Here is a 25,527-nt window from a genome sequence, read left to right as displayed (position 1 = left end):
CAGGGAGAAACTAGCCTTTCCACCCACCACCAGTATAGTTTCTAAAGTACCCAGTTTTATGGCCACATTCCTTCCTGGCCATTGGACATACAGTTAATAAAAAATCAGACACTTCCCTGGACAAAGTAGTGAACAAAGAGAACCAAGAAAGCTAAGCTGTAGGCAGTCTTGGCACCTTTTTCTATAGCTTGTCACCTTTGTACATTAGGCCTCCTTATGTTACTCAACCAATAGGCTCTTACCAGGCTGGAGCTCCCCTGCTTTGGGGTGTTGGGAGGGATAGTAACCTATAAATTTACTCTCAGCTCAAAGTTTGGAGCTCTTTCTGGATACCACTATGTTGGTGACCACCAGAGCCCTGCTCACATTAAAAAAAAAAATTAGTGGTCCTCAATTATATTTCCCAGTATCAAGTCCTGCTGGTCTTTTGGGGGATCTTGCAATCTCGTTACAGCACTGAAGATCTGAAAAGAGAGCAACATGCCATCATACTCAGAGATTCATAATTTGGAGTTTGCTCTGTCGGTTTTCAATCTTGCTTTGGTCCAAATTTCCTCATTATGACCCCTTTCCTTCCTTTTGAAATGGCAATGTATATTCTGTGTCATTTTTTGTTGAGAGTATATAATTTGCTTTTTACTTTTGATTTTATTTTATTTTTTTTTTTACTTTTGATTTTAAAGGAGGTTACAAAGAAGAGACTTTGAACATTGGATTTTTAAACAATGTTGAGACTGTGATAAACTATGGAGACATTTGAAATTGTGCTTAAGACAACTTTGCCACTTTGGGCACCAGGAATTTGAAAATGATATTTTGAATAAGAATGGCCCCATAGGCTAATATACTTGAGTGCTTAGTTCACAGTTGGTGGGCTGTTGGGAGGGATTAATGGATGTGGCCTTGTTTGAGCAGGTGTGGCACTGAGAGTGGTCTTTGACATTTCAAAATCCCTTGTCAGGTCCAGTGCTCTTTTTCTATTCTGCCTGCAGGTCAGAATGTAGCTCTTAGCTACTTTTCATGCACCAAGCTTGCTTATCTCTCACCAAGTTCCCCACCATAATGATAATGGAGTAACACTTTGAAACTTTAAGCAAGCTCCCTGTTAAATGCTTTATTTTATAGGAGTTGCCTTGGTCATGTTCTCCTTTACAGTAGAAAAACAGTAACTAAGACATAGACATTTTGAAAATAAGAAGAAAATGCAATTAATCTTAAAATATATTTATTATAAACTAGATAAAACAATAATTCAAAAAATAACAGGTGCAGTGCTGATTTTTCCAAAGCACCTGTATTGGTTAAGAAGTAGTATATACCCTGACGAGAAAAAGATAAGGAAAGGACACATTAGAGGAGTGGAAAATAGTAGAAAACATCCAAGAGTGTAATATACTGAAAGGTGAGCATGACAGTCAATATATGGAATGATGGAATAATATTTAAACTAAGGAACAAATATTGTTAATAAGATAAAAGCAAAGAATGATCCTTTATAATGAAATATTTGAAAGGACCACACACAATTTGAAATTCTCAAAACTTAGAAAATTAAACTAAAAATACCAGATATATATCATTATTCAGAACAAGTTTACCATAAATAATTTCGCTGACCAGTATAAAAAATATATAAACTGTTCATATCCTGGTTTAACATTTGCTTAACACTGTCAGCTGAGTTGTTCTAGGTACTATGGAATTATCAATCTGATACTCCCCCCACCCCTTCACTTACCATCACCTCCTTTCATGCTCCAAAGACAAGCCATGCAAACATCTAGCCACAGTTCATTTCTTGTACATGATGCTATTGAGTGCCATTCAGTCCAGTAGAAAGCTTTACAGAGGTTCAATTTAGGTGAACTTGTATATATTCATATTTCTTTGAGAGTGGAGTGAAGAGTTCTAAAGAATTCATTAAACTATAGAAGCAATTTCAAGAGTCTACCCTGATTGTTCCCACTGTTAAGTAGAAAACAGCATCAGATTTTTAAAAACATTAATGTATTCAACAATATATCAGTAAGTATTTATTGTATATTCCTGAAAAAAATAGCAAAACAAAACGAAACAAACAAACAAACAAACAAAAAAAAAAAACCCAGCATCCTGTCAAGTTGAGAGAACTCTGAAGTAGTTTCAAGAATTATTTGTAGAGTTATATAAACAGAATGTCAGATGATTCTCTTCTGCTGGATGTGAGTTACCTTACAGTAAATTCAAAATCACTCAAAAGGAATTCAGGACAGAACTCACATATAAATCTATTGTTATCATTTAAGGTTTGCTCCCAAATAACCATGAATTTCCAGTTCAAAAACAGAGCTTTGAAATAACATTTAAGCACATTTGTTTTTCCATAAGTAAGTATAAACTCATATACAAAGAATATATGTGTGTTTGCCATATTTTTTTTCTTGTTACATATGTATACTCATTAGTATGAGAGGCAATCATGATAGCATGTGTGTACTAGACAAAGGATAGCTTTTGTAAACTGCCTCTTTCCTGTCTGGGTGTTCAATTCTGGTATGGGATTTGGCAATAGGCAATTTTACCTGTGGAGTCATCTCTCCATCCCAGAGTCCATGACTTTTAATGACTGGCAGATTCAAATTTAAACTATAGACAGGTTAATGTTTTCATCTTTTGCACCATAGTAAGCAGTGAGAGAAAATTCTTGAAATATGTGAATCTATGAAAAGAACTTAGGGAAAATAAAATGAATGTTAGGCAGCCTGTGAAACAATGCTGTAATATCAGAGAGATCATATGGTCTGATTAGCTTCTTCTTTGTTTTATTTTTTCTATTAATTTACTTTTATGTTTAGTTGTATTTATGCTATGTGCCTGTGTGTGAGTATGCATACGTGAGTACAGGTGCCCATGGAGGCCAGCAATGTGAGACCTCCTGGAACTGGTATAACAGGCAGTTGTGAGCTGTCTTATGTGAGTACTGGAAACTGAACTTGGTTCCTCTGCAAGAGCAGAATAGGCTCCTAACCACTGTATCTTTTTTCCACCATACCCTCCAAATTTTAAAGATTGTATTTTCACATTTTGTAATAATCATTGGTACAAGAGCTAAACTTCAATTCACAGTGACTCTAGGTCAATATTTCTTCTCTAAAATAAACAAACATTCTACTTTGTCAAGTTCATCAAATTCCATGGTGATCATATAAATAGAGTACTTGTAATTCCAAACACTGTTGTTCTTAACCTCTGCTGTCAGAGAATTTGTGTTTTTTGTTTTTTATAAACTACACCTAATTTTCCCATCATTCTTATGTCTTAGCTAGTATTGATTTCTTCACTTAATGGACGATGAAATTGAAGGCCAGGAGACAAGTAGTTTAACTTCCGAATGTTAAATGACTAGGACTTGCTCGAGGCAAATTTCCAACTAAAGTCTAAAATAAGGAAAAAGTTTTACTCTTAATGCAAGGCAGACTCAATCTATCTGTGCTAAGTGATTCTTGACTGTTAAACATGAAACTTATCCCACTGTGTCTCCATCATTGAAAAGCATTCTTTACATTCACTTGAAGCTAATTATTACCCTGACAACTCTGAATTTCTTTGTAATTAGAAGATTAATATGTAATAAAATTATAGATACATAAATATAATTTAATTATTTCAATTATACCAATAAGATTTACATAAACTTGAATTCTGCTTAAAGAAAATCAAATTAAATACAGAAGTTTAGAAGGTTAGAAAATTATGGGAAAGCAAATAACTAGCCACAGTCTACCTAAAGAGAGCTTGTACCCTTAAAAGAGATGTTTCTGGAGATAAGTTGAACACACACAATTTTAAAATGCCCTTGAGCATGAAATAAAAATGTTTAACCTGTATATAGCTAATAGCATTACTTCAAAATAATGAGATAATAGTAATTGAGATAAAAATTAAAGAAAAAAAATTCAAACTCTATAATAAAAAAAGTGAAATAAAAATATCTAAATAATTGGAAATTAATAAATGAATTTCAGGAGTGTAGAGGGAAATTGAATGGTAGAACTCTAACCTACATGGAGCCCTAGGTTTAAAACATTGTATATCTCCAAAAGCACAAAAAAAGAATTATTCAAATTCAAGACACAAATCTGCCAATCTTGATATTAAAAAGAATTATGCCCCAAAATACTTCAAGGATATGACAAATGATGAATGTTATTATAAGTTGCTAATAGAAGTATAAAATTTCTAAAAACTAGTATTCTTCCATCAAGATTGATAAAAAATGTTTACAATTTGATAAACATGTTTAGTGTTTATTTGCACAGTGTATGCATACATACAACTCACATATAATAAACAATAGAAATATAATCACATTTTACTTACTACAGGAGCTATTCTCTGAAAAGTATGTCATACAAGAAATGTCAATGTGCAATAATACAACCTAGATATCATGGGTCAATCACTTATGTGTGTGGCTTCTCTGAGAAGTGAGCAATGATAGACATGAGATGTAAAAAGTTTCCGCCAATATAACGTATTTTCAATTAAATTTTATTTTCATACATATGGATGGATATGCTCTAGAAATAGTATAAAACTATGCTATATGATATAGTACGATTATAAAGGCTAATAATCATTATCATTACTGAGTGTTACATATGAATGTAACAAGTCTTTCTACATTTTATACTTTATATCATTGACAGCATAGCATCACCCCAAACAAGCGAAAATGCCTGTGTTTATGAGATACAATTTTACAGTGTCATTATGCAATAGGAAATTTCTAAATCTGTTATGATTTAGAGAAACTATTATCATCTGTGCAGTCCATTGCAGACTAATTGTCACTATGTGGCTCATGCCACTAATATGTTTAAGAAATATGTACAGTAGATTATACCTACGATATATACAGTACATGTGATATATATATAGATATGTGATATATGTGTGTGTGTGTGTGTGTGTGTGTGTGTGTGTTTCTAAACTATAAGATGCCAGTATATAACATAAAATATCTGTGGAATGTACAGCAGTGATATTTTACAATTTTATTTATATTTCACAATGAATCCAACAATTATTAGCAGAAGATTCTTAATCTAAAATATAAAGATTAAAATAAAATTCCATTTGTTGTTCTAGAAGTATGGCAACTATTATAGAAGAATGAAGACTATTATACTAAAACATCCTGGGGGCAAGTGGAGTATGATATAACAAAGCAAGTTTTAAAAAGAGAAAATTAAAGTTAAAAACTTCTTTTGCTTAAAAGAGACCTATGAACAATAAATGGACAAGATCAGCCAATGAGAAGAAATATTTGCAAAGGTCAGCCACAAAGACTGGCAAATAAGGTAGCTAGAAGTTACCTGAAATATGATATTTTAAAAAGTCAGATACATTGAAAAATAGGTAGAAATCTTGAACATACAATCATAAATAAAAGTATATGAATTGTCATTGAGACTATGAAAATTACACAGCCATGAAACTCAAGTAAAATAATAGTGGAAAAGAAATGCTAGCCAGATGAATTCTTATTTTAATGTAATAAAATAAAAAATAAAAAATATTTGCAGCCTAAAATAACAACAACAAAACAATAGTACATTTTTAGATAACAACAAAGAGTTAAGAGAGATGATAGTTATCTCACTCATTGCTATGAAGATGTAAAACCACTAATGTTCTAAAGCTTACTGTTGCTGTGTTAAGTCATCAGCCTATAATTCTATTATGGTGTGTATACTTGCAGGAAATATTTACTTCTATATACAAATCACATGAACTGAGTGTTCATAGAAATACTAAGCATCATGACTGAAACAGGAAACAGTACAAAAGCAAAACCACTATGCTAGGAGTAAACAAGGCAAAGTGTGGTATCCTTATCTGTGTCTTGGCAGTGGAAAGGCTACAAAGAAAGTCATGTGGTTGAGGCCAGCCTGTAGGAACAGGGTATACGTAACCACATTCAGGAGGCCATTGCATTACTACTGTGGTTGAGTTTTCATTGAGGTGTCAGGGTGGGATTAAGAAACATACAGGTTTACTTTGAAGAAGTTAAACATACTGTGTACCACTTACACACACCAGCACACACACACACACATACACCCACCACCACCACCACCACCACCACCACCACCACCACCACCACCACATTTAATTAAAGCATCTCTTAAAATAAAAGTATTAGTAAATATCTTTGTGACCTCCAAGTTAAGGCAGATCTCAAGTATTTTGACATATAGAGCAGGAGGACATTCTGAATGGAAGCACTGATTAATGCACATGCTGTAAAGTCCAGCTTGTTTTTAGGATACAACCTAACTTTGTATTCTTTTGGATTATGCTACCATGTGTGACAAAGTAGGAAGACTAGTCAGATTCATTTGTAAATTTAGACTTAAATTTCTTATAAGCAATACAAAAATATAGCTTAATAAATCATAGAATTTTTAAAAATTAGTTATTAGGTACTTACAGACTATGATTTTCCATAAAATGTACCTTTCCAATTCCAATCTTAGATGACTATGGGACAAAAATGTGGCCTCAGATTGTCCTAAATTACACAGTTCAGTGTGAAAGTGTTTACAGGAATTTTATCACTATAGAACATAAGAAAGGAACAAAAATGAAGGGATTTTCCAGATACATTTGTATGAACATCTGGTAAATTTGTTAAGGCAAATTGAGGGAAACTGTTGTGGATTTTAGGTATCTGATGTCATCATTAACACTTGGGTTGATGGAAGTTAGGGGGTCTTCTAAGTTAAAATTTAAGCATAAGGTTATTCAGGATTTCAAATATTGATTTCTATATGCACCCATCTGGTTGCAATCCTTGTTCTGAGGGTCTTCTGTTTCAATGCTATATAGAAACTGCTCAATTGTCTGTTGATATGACAACCAAGCACTTCAAAGCCAATTGCTGAGCAGGGGAGAGAATAAGGATGGATTTCTTGCCAGCCAGGGAAGGAAGAGTTAGAAGAGGAAGTAGGGGATTGAACCATGAGGAGCCATTCCAGAGACAGCAGGAAGGGGATTGAGCCAAAGGAGAGGTCCAGAAGACATCAGAGCAGGAAAGCTGCAAAGCACAAGTATCTCTGGTATGTAAACTGGGAGGAAAACAAATTTGAGGTTTAAAATTTGAGTAATATTGTTAACTTCTTGTGCTGTGTAGCTTGTTTAAATAACAATAGAATCTCAATTATGTGTAATAGCCAGAGTAAGAGAGAAACAAACACAGTTTTATAAAAATAGCTTTAACATTAGTATTTGGGAAAGCTTTAACTTATGTTTTGTCAAGAGTATGTTAGGTCAAAAAACAGACGAAGTCAATGAATGACTGCTAAGGAAATTTGCTTCTGGGTCTGCAACATTCCAACTTTCCATGATCATGAAGTTCTAGCAGGTCAATCAGCCTTTTAGAATCTTTAACTGAAATGTGGCTCTTTTTCTGAAAATTTTAATGTATAGTGACTACCCAAACATTTCCCAGAATTTCATCATCAACATCTAATGTTCCTCTTTATCTTCATCAGCGTCTCATCCCAATCCCCGTCTGGAGTACGGGAATGGGTGTGAGTTGGTTTTAGTGCATTTTAGTAAAACTGAGGCTTTTTAGATGAGAAGGAACAAGAGAAAATATGTTTACAGTGTTAAATTAGAAATTGTTTCTGTGTTCTTTTTATCCATGAGCCAATAGGAATTTCTGTCAGCACCTCAGTAATGGACAGCAGAGTACAAATCTCCTTTTTATTACATTCAAAGAGAAATTTGACTAAGGAGTGATGTGCTTAGGTGTTCTCAGAAAGGCTGACTCAGAACTTCTTTCTGGTGAAATGTTCTGGAGAGTGGCATATTTTAAATGTTAATGATAGCATTAGAGTAGTTCTTTTTGCTTGTGACATTTCAAAAGGAACATTTTTCAGAGTAAACATTCATGGATCATTTACATACACAACAGTGAAATTACTGCATAGTTCCATTTGAACTATGGTTTTTCCAACCTATCAGAAACTGCTATCTTAAATTAAAGTTTGAGCTCAATAAACATAAAGGCATTTTGGAGTTACATATTTTCATAAATATGTGCCGACTTGGTGAAACATTAGTCAATAATTCAAGAGGATATTAAAATATTTTTCCACTTCTGTGAGAATGGTTTTACTTAGATTCCCCAATGCAACATGGTAACTTACAAACATTTTTAATTCTAGTTGTTGCCTTCTTCTGGCTTCCATGAAACTAGAAATGCATATGGTGCACAAACATGCAGAAAAAACATCCAAAGCATGAAAAAAATATTCTTGTCAAAATATATTTTTAATCAGCTCTGCTTCAAAAACATCATGAGGAAAAATTAAAATAAAACAATGAGTTAGAAATCCATACACAAAAGCCTGCAGTCTTCATTACTGTGTTTCTTCTATAACTTATGATTTGAACTTATATTTGTATAAGGTAGCAAGGTTGTCCTAGATGAATGTTGCTCTAACGGTTTTGTTCTTGGATTGAATCACAATGTGGCCCTCATATTCCCTCCTATGTCCCCAGTTATGCCACCTCTTCTGGTGCCATCATATGTCCACTACTAATGCCACCAACTCCAGCTTCCATCCCTTCCAGATTTCCATAGGCAGAGAACCTGCTTACATCTGGCAGATTACTTGTGGTACAACCAAGCCAACAGCTAAATGAAGTAAATGTTTCCTTTCTATATAAAGAATAGTGTCATCAGAACAAGGGGCCTCCACTCTGATAGCCCATATACACCTTGACTTTAGAAAGTCAAGTGAGAACAATCGGATTGTTGATAAACCTAATATAAAAATATTATGATGACCTAGGTGTGTAACTTCTCACAGTACCCTTTCCTTCCTTCAGACAACTATACAACTAGATTATCTATTTAGTATATGAGTCTCTTCCATCTTTTTGGTATGGAAGTATGATTCCATCTTCCTCCAATTATACCATCAAGTTAGCTTTGTCAACTTGACACTGCCTATAGTCATCAATTGAGGCATTATTCAGATCTGAATGGCCTCTGAAAACTTCTGTGGTGGATTTCCTTAAGGTTTTATTGATGTAAGGGAGCACACAACACTGTGGGCAGCAGCATTCCCTGGTCAGACAGAAGTTAGGTAAATTTATCCCATAAGTGAGCAAGCAAGCAAGTAGCATTCTGCTTTCAGTTCCTGCCTTGATTTCCTGCCCTAATTTCCCTCCATAATGGACTATGACCTGGAGATATAATGTAAAACAAAATCAAAAACAGAAAACTAAAAAATCCTTTTTTTTACTTCAAAGTTGATTTGAGCAGAATGGCTTATCAGACAGAAAAAAAGAATGGAAGCTGGATTCCTTCTTCATGTACCATGATCTGTACTCCAAAGGTGCTTTGAAGTTGGGAAGCATAACAGACATTTCTTGAGACAGGCTTTCACTGTGTAGCCCTGGATGTCCTGGACTCTCTTTGTAGACCAGAATAGCCTTCAATTAATAGAGATTCACCTGCATCCACCTTGCCAAGTGCTGGGATTACAGGTGTGCACTGGCTGACAAATATTTTATAAAAATGAGGGTATTACATTATAAAACTTAATTTTAACATCATATAAAATTATGAAACCAAAGTATTATTTTGTATTTATAGGTTTATGGGTTGTCTTGGTGTATTATTATATATTCAGAAAACACTTAAAAAATAAAGCTTTCTATTCCGACATACTTTTTCTCATTAAATAATTTTTTCAGATTACATTGCAATTGTTATGCACTCACTTGTAACTTCCCATTGCCTACTCTCTCCCTTTTTCACCCTATTCCCCTCCCCTACACCTACGACAGAAGGAGACCTCCTACCTCATCATGTAATCACAATCTATCAGTTCTCATCTGGATATCCTGCTTCCCCTCCCTCTGAGTACCGTCAGGCCTCCTCACCAAGGGGAAGTGGTCAAATGGGATCCAGAGTTCATGGCAGAGTCAGTCCTCTCTCCAAAAAACTGTAGAGAATGTGCTATCCATTGGCTAGATCTGAATAGGGGGGTCTAGGTTTACTGCATGCATTGTCCTTGGTTGGTACAGTAATTTGTGTAGGTCCCCCTGGGTCCATATCCTCCAGCCTTGATGGTCTTCTTGTAGGTTTCCTGGACTCTCTGGGTCCTTCTATCTCTGTAGTGTCCCAGCCCATGGGAAAAATCAAATCAGGGTTCACCTGAAAGAGAGAGTAGGGATTGAAAGTAGGATACAGAGATGTGAGAAATAACGAATCAAGACAGCGAATTTCTGATCAAGATTCCTCTTTAATGTGGAGGACTAAGACTTTATATAGTGAGGTCAATAGGATCTATTCTGATCCCTCTCTCCCTAGCTCTCAAGGCAAGATGAACACAATAGCCTGAATAGCTCTCTGTAAGAACTTCCTTAACCCTCCAGGTGTTCCTCAGTAGGGATTTCCCTACTTCTTTTAAAGGTAAATAGTCCAAGGATGCCCTGGAACACAAAGATCACCTCCAGCAGAGCTCAGCAGCTGGAAGGTCACAGCATGCAGCCTAAGCATGGGATTTCTGATGTGGCAGAATTTAGCACTGCTCCCCACATATCTCCCAAGTCTTCCACACCTCTGTCACCTGGAGTCCCAATAGCAAGTCCCAAAATTTGTCTCAATCCCCTGCTGAGTGAAGACTCTCAGATGACATCCATGTTGGGCTATTATCTAATTATAATTGAGTATATAGCATGTGTATCTTTCTGAGGCTGGGTTAATTCACTCAGGATGATCATGTCTAGTTTCATCCATTTGCCTGCAAATTTCAAGATTTTCTTGATTGTAATACCTAAGTAGTATTCCATAGTTTAAATGTACCACAGTTTCTTATCCATTCTTCGACTGAGGGAAACCTAAGTTGTTTCCAGATTCTGGATATTACAAATAAGTCTACTATGAATATAGTTGAGCAGATGTCCCTGTGGTCTGGTGGACCATCTATCTTTAGGGTATATTCCAAGAAGTGGAATAGCTGGGTCTTGAGGTAGCACTATTCCCAATTTTCTGAGGAAGCAACAAATAGACTGCCAAAGTGGTTGTACAAGTTTGCACTTCCACCAGCAGTGAGGGAGTATTCCCCTTTCTCCAAATTCTCACCAGCATGTGCTGTTCCTTGAGTTTTTTATCTTAGCCATTCTGATGGGTGTAAGATGGAATCTCAGAATCATTTTGATTTGCATTTTTCTGATGACTAAAGACATTGAGCATTTCTTTAAGTGTTTCACATCCATTCAATACTCCTCTGTTGAATAGTCTCTGCTTAGCTCTGAACCCCATTTCTTAATTGGGTTATTTGTTTTGATGGAGTTTAATTTATTGAGCTCTTTATATATTTTGGATAATAGACTGTTGTCAGATGAAGAGTTGGTGAAGATCTTTTCCAGTCTGTAGGCTGTCGCTTTGTTCCGTGACAGTGTCTTCTGCCTTTCAGAAGCTTCTCAGCCTCATGAGGTCCCATTTATTAATTGTTGACCTTAGAGCCTGGGCTGTTGGTGTTCATTTCAGGAAGTTGTCTCCTGTGCCTATGAGATCAAGGCTTTTCCCCACTTTTTCTTCTAACAGATATAGTGTCTCAGGTTTTATGTTGAGGTCTTTAATCCACTTAGACTAGAGTTTTGTGCATAATGATGAATATAGATCGTTACATTTTTCTATATGTAGACATCCAGTTAGACCAGCACCATTTTTTGAAGATGCTATTATTTTTCCATTGTATAGATTTGGCTTCTTTTTCAAAAAGCAAGTGTCCATAGGTATGTGGATTTTATTTCTGGGGCTTCAATTCAATCCCACTGATCAAACAGCCTATTGCTATGCCAATATCCTGCTGTTTTAAGTACTATTGCTCTATAGTACAACTTGAGATCAGGGATAGAGATGCTTCCAGAGAACCTTTTATTGTACAGGAATTTCTTTTAGCTATTCTGGAATTTTGTTTTTCCATGTGAAGTTAAGAATTGATTTTTCAAGTTCTTTAAAAATTTGTTTAGGTATTTTGCTAGGGATTGCATTGAATCTGTAAATTGCTTTCAGTAAGATGGTCATTTTTACTTTGTTAATTTTCTAGATCCACAAACAAGGGAGATCTTTCCATCTTCTGATATGATCTTCAATTTCTTCAGACACTTGGTATTTTTTTCATACAAGTCTTTCTTTGTGTGTGTGTGTGTGTGTGTGTGTGTGTGTGTGTGTGTGTGTTTTATTGATTTATTCGTATTACTCCTCAATTGTTATCTCATCCCTTGTATCCTCCCATTCCCCCCTCCCTCCCATTTTCCCCTTACTCCCCTTCCCTATGACTGTGAATGAGGAGGACCTGCTCCCCCTGTGTATGCTCATAGGGTATCAAGTCTGTTCTTGGTAGCCTGCTATCCTTCCTCTGTGTGCTACCAGGCCTCCCCATCCAGGGGACATGGTCAAATATTGAGCACTATAGTTCGTGTGAAAGTCAGTCCCCACTCTCCACTCAACTGTGGAGAATGTCCTGTCCATTGGCTAGATCTGGGTAGGGGTTCAAAGTTTACTGCACATATTGTCCTTGGCTGGTGCCATAGTTTGAGCAGGACCCATTGGCCCAGATCCACCCATTATAATGTTCTTCTTGTAGGTTTCTTGGGCCCTCTGGATTCTTCTGTTTCCCCATTTTCCCATGCTTCTCTCACCTAGAGTCCCAATAGGATGTTCTCCCCTCTGTCCCACTTTCCTTGTGAGTGAAGACTTTCATGAGACATGGCCCTTGGGCTAGTGTCCAGATATAAGTGAGTATATACCATTTGACTTTTTGCTTCTGGGTTAACTCACACATTATGATCATTTCTAGTTCAATCCATTTGTCCACAAATTTTGGCAATTCCTTGTTTTTAATTGCTGAGTAGTATTCTATAGTGTAAATGTACCACAGTTTCTTTATTCCTTCTTCTACTGAGGGGCACTTAGGCTATTTCCATTATCATATTGTTTTCGAGTATAGATAATTTGGTTTTCTCCTTTCCCATGTTAAGGAACAGGGTTTTTTTCTTTCTGTTTCTTGAGCAAGGGCCATATATTTTCATTTTTCACTAAAACTCACAGATGAAACAGCCAGCCTTCTTTAACAACAAGGTCTTTATTCTACATTCTTATGTCCCCTCCATTCCTCTTCTCTCCAAGCGTCTGAACTTTACTGCTCCTGTTACTGCTGAAACTCTGCTGTGGTCTTTTCTCTAGTCATTTAACTCAAGCTGTCATTTATCCTACAATGTCATATTTGAAATCATTCATCTTTGCTAAATCCTTTATAGTTATTATTTAATTAATTGTTACAATCACCCTGTCCTATAGGATAGGCATTTTAGGTAATTTGTATAAAGTAGAAAAGCAAAGGTTTATAGACATTTGAGATTTTCTAGTGTCACAGAGCTAAGAACAATGTAAAAACTGTTAGGAACATGGAAAGAACATGAGAGTCCACTGTTTCTGTGTCTGGTACACTGTGTGACAGTGATGGATCAGAATTAGGAGCATTTCTTTATCATTACTGGTCTACCTGGGTTGACTCTCCATAAATTGGATTCCTCTCACATCGTCAGACACACTCTAACTCTAATCACCAAGAGCGAAGTCACCTGATGCATCTCCCCTAAACTTCCTAATGACTAAAGGCATTTTTACATTGCAAAAGTCTAATGACTTCTTCATCTTGACATTGTCTCTGAGGTCCCTCTCTCCCTAGATTGATGCTAATGTGCTTCCTAAGTTTCATCTGAAGAATTCACCTTCTTCCTGTCTTCCCTCTTCAGGTGGACCCAAAATGCTTTTTTGTCCCAGTGTCTGCCATGGCTTCTTTCACAGCTAAACAGAACTGGTATGCTTTAACAGTGGTATATTGGTCTCTAGGACAGGACAACTGGTCCCTCAATAGATCTGGTCTCCCAGTGGATATTAACTGTACCTTAATGTGTATCCACAGACTTAACACTTGAACAAATTCAGTTAAAGACTACATGGTGATGTTTCAGAAAAGATGCAGTGAACCATTTATAAAATGTGAGCTATCCTCTTTATAATGTTGTACTAGGGAATTTCTATTACCATATCTTCAATTATATTATGATAACATATAATTTTGTAAGGTTAAACTTATCCTTAATGATATGTATGATACATAAAACTTATGAATTATACCATAATATATATCATAACATACAATAATACTGTGCTCCTGGTATTGTCATTTTCTTCAACACAGAAGAAAACATACAGGAGTTTGGAAAGATAAAACATAATTATCAAACAGTTTAAAAGCTACTAATGACAGGAAACTTACTAATGAATGGAACTCTTAATTTTGACTCAAATCTACTAACTTCAGAAAAAAGTTCTTTAACTTCAAAATTTTACATTCACATATGAGGGGCCAGGGAGCCATGGGACAAGGAACAGTCGGGGGGTGTTGGAGACAATAAGGGACAGCGATGGGAGGGGAGTCTGTTCTCTCTTCTCATTGTGCTCATTGCTGTCTGAGGTCTCTTTTGCTCTGAGCTGTTCACACTCTGCTTCCCTTCTCAGGATTCACTGGTAGAAATCTGGGGCCAATCATATTGTAATGGAATGGGAAGTGGAGTCTGAATGGTAGCTGGTGTCACAACATGGGGCGTGGAGACCACCAGGACACACAGGAGGAAGGTGGGTGATTCCCCACCAGAGGGAACATCAATCCCTTTCATTTTGCCTTTCTGTCATGAGAGTTGGCAGTCTGTTTTTTCCTTCCCTCTCTTACTTTCTGTTTACTAGCTATAGTAAAGGGGCAACTGACACCTTCTGGCAGACCACTTGTATGTTGGACATAATCCTCACCTTTTTCTCTCCTTGAAAAAAAAGGTGGTAACAAAGTGAACAGTAAAAGTCTCTTTGGGTGATCACAAATTTCTCTGAAATTTGAGAGTAGGCTTCAGTCTAGGACTTTGCTGAGCCCCCATAGTGCCACAAGGCTCCAAAAATGTTCATCTCTGGCCTTGGCATTCCGAAACCTTCCCTACCATGGGAAACTCTTTATTTTACCAAAGGAAGTCCCAGCTCAGGGTGCTACAAGTGTTACTCAAAACTTACGGCATGAAACTTAACCAACGAGAAGACACCTCCCTTGGGAAAAAGGTCTTTGAAGCAGCCGACTGGATGGAGGTGGGTGATCCTAATGATATATACCCAGGGACCCACCTACAGTGGGAGATCCTCTATAGAGACAAATGCATCCAGAAGATTAGAAAGAGTCAGAGATAAAATGATATCACATGGGGCTATGATGAGCTTTTCTGCCAGGGAAGTTTCCCCATGGGAGCCCATCAGGTATAGCAGCCTAAAGGATATTATGTCCAGCTACTACAGAATCATCCTGCCTTCCTGATTACAAGACTCTCTCTCTTCCCTGCTTTTCTTCTGTTAAAAACTGAAAGATAATCTCTCTGATTTATTCTTAGAACTAATACAAACTTAGAAAGAAGAATTCCTGACCTTGCATCCAGAGACTTTCTTCTTAAAAGCATCATTTGTGAGGGTATGACTTCTGAGTGCAAGCTGAACTACCAACGTCTCAAAAATGGGTTGTGGCTCCTCGGGATATTGGGACAATATCCTATCAGTCTGCTTCTATTGCCCAGGGCTTTGCAACAGTGAAAAAGATTGAAGGGGTTTACTCTAGGTGTAGAGAAAAGGGACACTGGATAGGCAAATGCTCTAAGGGTATACCCTCCACCAGAAATTTCACCATTTCCAAAAAAGTCCATCCTTAATGACATAGGGGCTCCCACAATGAAAAAGATGATAAGCCACTGGAGCCTTTAAACTTAAAACAGGGCAGCTATCAACCCAGACATACAGCAAGAGGGAAAATGGCTCAAATAGAGGCTTCATGGTTTTCTAGCATCTCAGAAGGCTCCTACCAACAGATAATCATAAAATTAGGTGACAAGCCATTCAATTTCCTTATTGATACTGGAATAGATAGAACTTTTTTGTTTGTTTCTTTGTTTGACTTAGGGTTTCTCTGTTTAGCCTTGACTCTTGTGGACTTGCTTAGTAAACCACACTGGCCTTGAACTCACAGAGATCCACCTGCCTCTGCCTCCACAATTCCTAGGGTTGCAGGCATATGCTACCACACCTTCCAAGAGAACAGTTTTAAGGTATCAAGTGGTCCCACAAGACTGAGAACTAATTCTCAGGGCTCATCCTCTAGGATAGGTTGCTCTAATGTCTTTACCACTAAACAAGCAAGCCTACAAACCCTAAAAGGTCTACAAGCATGATATGCCCTCTTGTACCCAACATCACTGCCAGTTTTCTGGAAAGAAATATCCTGGAGGCTCTGGAAGTTACTCACTAGTATTAATTGATCCTTAAGTTGGGAGAGAAATGTAGATGAGTCTTTCCACACCAAGATATCATTCATATAATGCTACAAATAAAGAACTTTTTCCAGGTAGGGCCTTAATGCTGTGGCAGTGACCTCCTGGTGGGTGGTGAGACTGTTTACCATTCCTTGAGAAAGGAATGTCCATTCATATCATAAGGCTCACCCAGAGTTGTTAATGGGGGGGGGGTATTAAGAACAGAAAGAGTTGGCAATACCATGAGCGAAGTAAAAATAGAGTAAAAATCAGTCTTTAATATTTACTGCCAAGAGAAGGACATTGACAAGGAGGGGGGAGACAAAGGTTAGCCCCATTTGGGGGTACCCCTAATTCACATAGTTTTATTAATTGCCATTAATACTTTTCCTATACTCATTATATTTAAAATAGCTTCTCAGAAGACATGGGTTATTCTACCAATAACATTCTTGTGAACAGAAAATTTCCTCACCTCAATATACCCCCTTAAACCCACCCTTTCCTTCCCTTAAACTTTAACCCTTTTCTCTCTGCAATGCTTTTTGAGAAGCCTTAATTTGCTTCATTCATGACTTTCCCTTCCAACCAGTACCCTCTACCCTCTCTTCAGTCTCCTAAAAAGAGGTAAAAGCCCTTTTCCCCCAAGAGCTCTCTCTTCTGAGGCAATTTAAGTTTTAGGTGCCATTAATACAGCCATGAAAGAATGGCACTCATTACGTATGATCCAACAATGCCCATATAGCTTCTTATTTTTAACTCCTCCTCTAAGCTCTTGGAAGCACAGCATCAGCCCCAGAGAGTGGTAGAATGGTTCTACACCCTGGTGCGTGGTGCACCTATAATTCTAACTGAGGTTGATGCAGTCACTATTATGTTTGGAAATGGCCATGCAAACCTTAAGGAAGAAGTAGATATTCTCTTGTCACCAACTTTTCTCTCTCCAATTCTTAATGGCTACTCCGAAATCACTTCCACTTTGCTATTAGCCTTATTGGATTTCTGTGACAAATTAATAATCATCACCCTAACAAAAGGTGCATTTCTGACCTACCTACCTCTGTTGGGATGGTTACTCACATCCCCTACTTTTTACAAAGAATACGATAACTGAAGCCCCTCAGTATTTACTGATGGAGAAACAAAGAGAGCTTCAGCAATAATACGCTATTCCCCCAGGGAGGAACTTTCCTTCATTCGATTCAGGGAGTTGCCCTATCACTCAGCCAAATATAACAAATTGTGTGCTATTTATTTAGCCCTCAAACAGTCAATGGGTCACTTTATCTTTTCTCAGACAGTGTATATGATGTTAATTTGCTTTTCTGGTTATCAAGGCCTTCTGCCAACCTAGATGCCAACCCACTATACCCTCTTTATATCAATGTCTCCACCCTCTACCTCCACCTCCATCCTTTACATCTAACATGTAAGATCTTACACACCATTGCTGATTGTACCACCTCTACAGGAAAGTTCACAGCCTCCATCAAGCAAATTGCTCACTTTTATTCATGTACATACACAAATATAACAGGGCTTCATGCCTATTTCTATCATGTTCCTTTTGCTTAACTTCAGAGGATAATAAAAATATGCTCCTCTTCCATCTCTTATTGCTACCTTAGCTTTACAAACTATGGGCACTCACCCCTGCTGTAGAAATATGTGAAATAGCTAATAATGTTTATTATTAGCAAGCCTATAATTATTATAGCATCTTATCTTACCTGATATCAAAATCAATAAAAGACACAGACAGTTGTTGCATTTGAGAATAAGCCCAGTATACCTAGAGCTGAACAGATATTAACCCCTGATGACAATGGGTCAGATCTGACTGGATTCATCCTTCAGGATGCTGAGATGCTATTATCTCCTCCTATTATCTTCCAGCTCCCATCACTTGCCATCTACTTTAACAATTTTTATCTGAGCTACTTCCCATATATAATCCCAAAATAGTTGCTTATGCTATTCATCTGAGTCACTTCTTTCTGTGTACAACTTCAGACTTCCTCCTCCTGGCCTACATGGTTCTATTCTCTCTCTATCTTTTGGTACCTTTCTTCTCCCACCCAAAATTTTCTCTCCCCCAAACCCATGAACCTTAGCTTTGCACATCACTTCTGCCCTCTCCAGGTGTAGGCCTTTTATTAAGGCAATCAGAAGTAATTTCTTAGACAAAGTTTAAAATATAATTTTGAGGTACACGAGTTTCTGCTTGTAAAATATAGCATGAAAACCTCAGGGAACATAATAATTAACATTAGAATACATAGGACTAGACAAAACTCCCTCCCCTTTTTTGTCCAAAAAAGGCCATTTTTAATATAATAATATACAATAAGGACAAATATGAACCAATTATAAAAAATAATGGGTAAGAATTACATGTGTGATGTCTAGTTTAAAGATATCTAGCAACCTTGAAGAAAACTCTACTTATCCTATCTTGGTGAGTCTTAAGTTTTGCACCTAAATTACTCTCTATCATATTTTGTACCTATCAACTGAAAAACATCTATCTAGACATTAAAACAGCTTCTTAACTCCTAAGCAACTAAACTTAATTGTAAACTGTAACTATAAGGTCTTCCACCCCATCAGAGACTCGAGAAGGAACACAATGAATGACTGGAGTAGACAGGAAGTACAGGCTAGCAGCTTCCAAAGTAAAAAAAAATAATAATAATAACTCTGAGAGACAGTTCATTGACTGGACAGCCAGCCACTCAAATCTCATTGGAGCACCATCTTCAGGCTTCTGGCCTGGTATATCTGACAGGCATATTTGTAAAGCAGAAATTACTAAAGACTTGCTTACCTTGTCTTAACAGAGGTAGGAAGTTGACTTGGCCTTCATCCAAAGAATCCTAAATACAATAAAACATCTTTAAATATCATAATCTGTAGGTCTCTGAGGTTTTTGAAGAGCTATCTATCTATCTATCTATCTATCTATCTATCTATCTATCAATCAATCTTCATCTATCTATGTGTTTGACCAAGAAAGCATATTTTTGTGATAAATTAGACTTGTATCTGACAGGACCATAAGTTGATCAGCTAACAATTAAATTGCACCTTGTATTATTTAAATATTCTATACAGCTTGTAGTAACAGTTTTAAAAGTACTGGAAGTAAACTTGGGATTTACAAATTAGATTTATGTGTACAATACCACATATCAGTGAGTATATGTGTGTGTTTGTGGGTTGTGTGTTTGTGTATGTGTGTATGTATAAAAGATAGTTTTAAATTTGAATTATCTGGTGCCCCTTTGATGGGGAGGCCCAGTGGCATTCAGAGGAAGGATAACAGGCTATCAACAAGAGGCTTGATACCCTATGATCATATAGATACAAGGCACATACCTCAACATAATCAAATTAAATGGTGAGATACTCAAGGAAATTCCTCTAAAATCGGGAACAAAGCAAGGCTGCCCACTCTGCCCATATCTCTTCAATATAGTACTCGAAGTTCTAGCCAGAGCAATAAGACAACAAAAGGAGATCAAGGGTATCTAAATGGAAAAGGAAGAAATCAAATTATCGCTATTTGCAGATGATATGATAGTGTACACAAGTGACCCTCAAAATTCAACCACAGAACTCCTACAGCTGATAAACACCTTCAGCAAATTGGCTGGATAAAAAATTAACTAAAAAAACTCTGTAGCTTTCCTAGACACAAATGACAACCATGCAGAGGAAGAAATTAGAAAAACCACACCCTTTATATTAGCTGTAAGCAATATAAAATATTTAGGAGTTACTCTAACCAAGCTAGTGAAGGACTTGTTTGAAAAAACAGTTTCAAATCTCTGAAGAAAGAGATTGAAGATGACCTGAGAAGATGGCATGATCTTCCTTGCTCATGGATTGGGAGAATTTGCATAGTAAAAATGGCCATCTTACCAAAAACAATTTACAGATTCAATGCAATCTTTATCAAAATACCTACACAATTTTTAAAGACATTGAAAGTTCAATTCTGAACTTCATATGGAAAAACAAAAAACCCAGAATAGCTAAAACAATCATGTACAAAAAAAGATCCTCTGGAGGAATCTCCATACCTGATCTCAAGCTGTACTATAAAGCAACAGTAATTAAAACAGCATGATACTGGCATAGCAACAGGCTGGTTCATCAGTGGAATCGAATTGAAGCCCCAGATATGAATCCACACACATATGGTCACTTAATTTTTGACAAAGATGCCAAATTTATTGAATGGAAAAAGGATAGTATCTTGAACAAATGGTACTGGTCTAATTGGATACCTACGTGTAATCAAATGAAATTGGACCCATATTTGTCACCTTGTTCAAATCCAAGTGGATCAAAGACCTCAACATAAAACCAGGGACACTAAGTCAGTTAGAAGAAAAAGTGAGGAAGAGCCTGGAACACATTGACACAGGAGACAACTTCCTGAACAGAACACCAACAGCCCAGGCCTTTTGTTACCAATTAATAAATGGGATCTCATGAGGCTGAGAAGCTTCTGTAAAGCAGGAGACACTGTCAAGAGAACAAATTGACAGCCTACAGACTGGGAAAAGATCTTCACCAACCCTACCTCTGACAAAGGTCTAATTTCCAAAATTTATAAAAAGCTCAAGAAATTAAACACCACCAAACCAAATAACACAATTGAGAAATGGGGCTTGGAACTAAACAGAGAATTCTCAACAGAGGAAAATCAAAAGGCTGAGAAACAAAGAAATGTTTAACCTCCTTAGTCATCAGGGAAATGCAAATCAAAACAACTCTGAGATTCCATCTTACACCCATCAGAATGGCTAAGATCAAAAATTCAAGTGACACCACATGCTGGCAAGGATGTGGAGAGAGAGGAACACTCCTCCATTACTGGTAGAAATGCAAACTAGTACAGCCACTTTGGAAATCTATCTGGTGCTATCTCAGAAAATTGGGAATAGGGCTTCCTCAAAACCCAGCTATTCCACTCCTTGGAATATACCCAGAAGATGCACCAGCACACAATAAGAAAATTTGCTCAACCATGTTCATGGCAGCCTTATTGATAATAGCCAGATCATGGAACAGCCTAAGTGTCCCTCAGTAGAAGAATAGATAAAGAGACTGTGGTACATTTACACTATAGAATACTACTGAGCTATTAAAAACAAGGAATTCATGAAATTTGTGGACAAATGGAATGAACTAGAAATGATTATAATGAGTGAGTTCACCCGGAAGCAGAAAGAGTCAAATGGTATATACTCACTTATATCAACACACTAGCCCAAGGGACATGTCCTATGAAAGCCTTCACTTATCAGGGAACTGGGACAGAGGGGAGGACATCCTATTGGGACTCTAGATGAGAGAAGCATGGGAGAATGGCAAAGTAGAAGGATCCAGAGGGTCTTAGAAACCTACAAGAAGAACATTATGATAGACAGATTTGTGCCCAGGGGTCCCACTCAAACTATGACACCAGCCAAGAACAATACAGGCAGTAAACTTCAAACCCCTATCCAGATCTAGCCAATGGACAGGACATTCTCTACACCTGAGTCTGGGGTCTGACTTTCACACAAACTCTGGTGCCCCATAATTGACCACATCCCCTGGATGGGGAGAACTGATGGCACTCAGAGGAAGGATAGAAGGCTACCAAGAAGAGACTTGATTCCCTATGAGCATATACAGGGGGAGGAAGTCCCCCTCAGTCATAGTCATAGGGGAGGGGAGTAGGATGAAAATGGGAGAGAAGGAGGAATGGGAGAATACAAGGGATGGGATAACCATTGTGATTTAATATGAATAAATTAATAAAATAAAAAACAAAAATAAAATAATGATGTGATAAGTTTTTAGGATATTGTAGCCAGGATTTACTGACAGTGAATATTTTGTCTGAATACCCTCCTCTGCGGTTTTGGTTCCTATTGCACCAGGCCAAGTCTTCAACTCTCCTCCATAAGAGTGCCTCATGGCTAAAGGATAAGGCAGTTAGTTGCCAAGAGCAACAGGAAAGGCATTATGTTTAAAATAAACTTAATATAAACTCTTTTCCACCGTTAGTGCTCAAGCAAATCTAGACATCTTATATGTAGGTTTCTATATTTGCTGTCATTATCTTTGCCCCTGCCCTTTCTCCATTTGGAATGGGTGGTTAGGTTGAACCACCATTTGCCCCCTCCAGAGCCTCACATTTATGGGATTGGCTGGCTGCCCAGAGCAGTTTGATATCTCACCTTAGTCAGCTCTCAGTAGCTCTTGGCTTTAGGAATTATGCAGCTTACACATCTGTCCCCCAGCCTAAATTTTGTCTTTACATTGACCAATAGAATATCCCTTCTAAGGGCAAAATGCCTTTTAGCACCAGCTTTCCTATGGAATCCCCACTTTCTAAGGAGACTCACTGTCCTTTTAGAGCAGTGTGAAATCTTACCTCTCCATGCCATGCATATACTACTGCAGAATTGCATGTTACCTGTGAAAGCCCACATATTCACACAAAAATTGACGAAGCACTAGTAGAATGAAGATTGACTTGAGAGACGCTTCTTCTTCTCATATAAACCAAAGCTTTGTGTGTATCTATCCTCTAGATCAGTAAGGACGTATAATCCATTATTAAGGAAAAACTTACATAGTAACTTTAAGAAAAAATGCCTCCTTTTGAATCCTAGACTTATTTTGTAAGCATCTTTATCTTATCAGCAGGGGGTCCTCACCTGACTTCATTTTGTAGATCAGAGTGGTGGAGAATTCATAGAGATCCAAGTGTTTTGGTTTCCTTTGTGTTGGAAATAAAAGCATGTGCCACTATCATCCTGCTCAAATATTTTCTCTCAATTCTATCAATCAATGTAACAAAAAAATTCTATATTTTGGGTCAGTTTTGCCATCTCACATTCTAACAGCCAAGACCCATCTATCACTCCTTGAAATTAGCGGTTGCAAAACTGTATCATCAGCAATTTCTAGAAATTGCTAACAAATATCTTGCAGCCAGAGAGTTTTGAGCTCCAGCTGCCATCAAGCTCCCATTCTCTATTGGAAAGAGCCCCTTTCCTTCCTCCATTGCTATTGCTCATAGATTAGTATTCCACCCCTGAGCTTTCTTCCTACTTTCCCCCTGAACCTTCCTAGAGAGTAAGTAGAAAACAATGATCACCATTAAACACATTGAAACTAGCTCCATAGCAACAAAAAAACAATATGAAGCCACAAAAGACCCAAGTGCCCTCTGCCCTAGTGCTTTCCATTTTAGCTGCAGCTCTAGGCCTAGATCTAACATACTTTCAATGCTGTTGTTGTGACTTCAGGCTTTGTTATAAGAGCAAACATAGCAGCCTCCATTCACTTGTTGGTCGGTCTTGTTGAAAGGCAATAGCTTCAGAAAGTTACACCATTGAAATGCATTCAGCTTTGTTTTCTTTTTTTTTTTTTTAATTTATTTTTTTTATTTAAATTAATTTATTCTTGTTACATCTCAATGTTTATCCCATCCCTTGTATCCTCCCATTCCTCCCCCCCCCCATTTTCCCATTATTCCCCTCCCCTATGACTGTTCCTGAGGGGGATTACCTCCCCCTGTATATTCTCATAGGGTATCAAGTCTCTTCTTGGCTACCTGCTGTCCTTCCTCTGAGTGCCACCAGGTCTCCCCCTCCAGGGGACATGGTCAAATATGAGGCACCATAGTATGTGAGAAAGTCATATCACAGTCTCCACTCAACTGTGGAGAATATTCTGACTATTGGCTAGATCTGGGAAGGGGTTTAAAGTTTACTCCTGTGTTGTCCTTGGCTGGTGCCTTAGTTTGAGCGGGACCCCTGGGCCCAAATCTGCCTATCATATTGTTCTACTTGTAGATTTCTAGGACCCTCTGGATCCTTTTATTTTGCTATTCTCCCATGCGTCTCTCATTTAGAGTGCCAATAGGATGCCCTCCCCTCTGTCCCAGTTTCCTGGTAAGTGAAGGCTTTCGTGGGACATGCCCCTTGGGCTAGTATGCAGATATAAGTGAGTATATACCATTTGATTCTTTCTGCTTCTGGGTTAACTCACTCATTATGACCATTTCTAGCTCAATCCATTCATCCACAAATTTCGGGAATTCCTTGTTTTTAATAGCTGCGTAGTATTCCATAGTGTATATGTACCACAGTTTCTTTATCCACTCTTCTATTGAGGGACACTTAGGCTGTTTCCATGTTCTGGCTATTATGAATAAGGCCTTATTCATAATAGTCAGCTTTGTTTTCTACTCTTTGGCAATGAAACCACTTTTTGCCAAGGAATTCTTAGGCTGAAACCTTAGATTCACACCCTATGTTGTTTTGCCAATATATTGAAAGAATCATCATAGGATAGATAAAGAATCATGCGGTCCAGGAGGAGAAACTCTGAAATTCTGCATGGAACGAACTGGCCCATATGAACAGCATAAGCAAGTATTTGGGGATTGTAGATGGGAAATAGCCCAGATGGAAATAATTAAATTAAATGGCATGGGACGGGGGCTGGAAGATAATGGGAAGCAGTTTAAGGGGTTAATATCTCTCCAGCTTTGGGTTAAAAAAGGCTTATTCTAAAATAGAACAGCTAATAATAAACATTATTAGCTATTTTATATATTTCTACAACACCCCTGAGGTCTCAAATACAATTCTGTCTGGAAAATTGATGTCACCCACATTTTCCAATTTGGCTGTCAAAAATATGTCATTGTTACTATTGACACATACTCATATTTCATATGTGCTATAGCCCAAATGTGAAAAGCTAAAAATAATAATAATAATAATAATAATAATAATAATAATAATAATAATAATAAATAACCACATACTCTTACCCTTTGCTCTCATGGGCATTCCTCAACAGATAAAATGTGATAATGATATTGGTTTTACTAGTGCCCAATTCAAAACATTTTTCTCATAATGTGATATTGCTGATCACACAGGGATTTCTTACACTCCCCAGAGACATGGAATCATAGAAACAACACATTAAAAGGCCAAATTAAAAAAACAAAAAACAATAGCTTCCCTCCCCGCCCCCCCAGATAGTTAGCAGTGGCAATTGACATGGTGGTTCATTCCTCTAATCCCA

The sequence above is a fragment of the Acomys russatus genome, chromosome 15 (genome assembly GCF_903995435.1).
Source record: "Acomys russatus chromosome 15, mAcoRus1.1, whole genome shotgun sequence".
Taxonomy (NCBI): domain Eukaryota; kingdom Metazoa; phylum Chordata; class Mammalia; order Rodentia; family Muridae; genus Acomys; species Acomys russatus.
This window is presented reverse-complemented; position numbering follows the sequence as displayed.